The following is a 1,995-nucleotide window of genomic DNA, read 5'->3' as shown; positions in this document are numbered from 1 at the left end:
CTGGGTGGAGGACCTATCGTTATAATTTCTTTTGCAAGGACAACCATTCTTCCTGGAGGAAATTGTAAGACTTATTCTACAAGTTATTCCTGATGGATCCTTCGTGTTTCCAAAGTCTGATCTTCACCTGAAGACCATGTCAATGCTATCTCGAAGCATGTCAATGGTACTCCGATTTTCAACAGGAACATTTGAAGCACGATGCTAAATTTTAATTATCACTTATCCTAACACCGTTGTATGGGTAATATCAGGAGATTCCTTCCCCCTTACCTAAATGGTTTTCTACTTTATATCCTGTCATGGATATCATGCTCTGCTTGTTATTAGGAAGGATATACCCCTGAAATATGTGTTTAAACATGTTTTCCTTTCCATTGTTCTGTTTAATCTGATGATCATATTTTCCTTCCATTGTTGGTTTAACCTTTCTTGTGATCTATATGATCTGAGAAGTAATATTTTCCGCTTATGTAAACACCTTGTTGTACAATTCTGTCAGTAAGACCCTGTTACTTTTGTTGATGACATTCCGGTAACCACCGATGGACGAGAACTTTGCCTACTGGTCCGCCTCGTTCAACGAGCAGGAAAATGGTTCTCTTCGTCCCTCGCCCTTGGTACCGACATTGTTGCCGACATAACTGGCATGCTACTCTCTGACATGCCTTGCTATCATGATCGTACAAGATGTCAGCCCCCCTTTCTACTTTTAACCCACATGGTGGGCCCATAACCCACAGGTCCCAGGAACGAAACCTGACTCTCCTGTACAACTGTTGTCAAAGTTATTCCTCGTGTTTGGCTTTGTATGTAATTCACGGGCCACTTGCCTGTTGATCTATTCTGGTATCAGACACAAAACTTATTACCATTGCTCTGGACCCCTTTTACACTTTGTTTCAGGCATCGAATGATTGCCTACCCGCTTGAAACTTCTCATGGTACCTTCTTACTTGCTCTCGATATTTTCTTGAGTTCCAGTTCGAGAGTTACTTTCCGCCACCTTCCCCTATGTTAGCTACCAGATAGTCAACCTTGCATAGGTTCGTTCTGCCGGAATACCCCCTTACCTATTCGTAAGTACGATGGAGTTCCCCGAAGAAAGGACGACAACTTCATCATGATGCTTTGGAATAAAGAATTGAAGACATCAACGAAAGGGATTAACTTCTTCAAGAAGACCCATTAGAATAACCAGAACCCCCCCCCTTACTCCCCTCTTAAATCTCGGGACGAGATTTCTTGTAGTGGAGGAGAATTGTGACGCCCGGATAATTAGACTACAGTAATCCCAAGCTAATGATGCCACGTCACCTCCATTACTGTGATTAAACTCACGTTGATTCGAACCCGATTCAAATTCAAATTTAAAACATAGGCAAACAACAAAAGTTTCCAAACTTTAAAACTAAAATATTCGGAGTGAACTAAATAATGCAGCGGTAATTATGGTGGAGAAACCAAACTTTGATAAAGTGTTTAAAGGCTCTAAGATAATTAAAACAATAGTTAAAATAGTTAAATACATGCCTATTGAATTTTATAAAATATTAAACTATTTTATTTTCGGTTGAGAATTAAGGTGGCGGTAGTATATTTGTAATTACAAATTTAGGTGCTAGTGTTTTTATAAAACTGTAATAAAAGGGAACTTAAAATAAAACAGAAAAGAAAATACAAAAGAGAAAAACTAAACAGACAAAAAAGAAAAGAAAAGAAAAGGAAAACAGAACCCCCCTGTTCCGCTGGGCCAAGTGGCCCAGCTGGCCCCAGCCGCCCGAATGGGCCGGCCCACCCAGCGCCCCAGCCTACAACCCCCGGTCAGCACGACCGAAACCCTAACCGCACCCCATTCCCCCCCCCCACGATCCCTTCTCCCCCACCGATCTAGATCGGGATCGGCCCCGATCCCGCCGACCCCGACGCCCAACGCTCGCCGCCGCCCGGGACCACCTCGCCGGCTCTGACGTCGCCCTTGACGGCTCCGCCATC

Source organism: Triticum dicoccoides, chromosome 5B (assembly GCF_002162155.2).
Source record: "Triticum dicoccoides isolate Atlit2015 ecotype Zavitan chromosome 5B, WEW_v2.0, whole genome shotgun sequence".
Lineage (NCBI taxonomy): Eukaryota > Viridiplantae > Streptophyta > Magnoliopsida > Poales > Poaceae > Triticum > Triticum dicoccoides.
Note: the sequence above shows the minus strand (reverse complement) of the source record.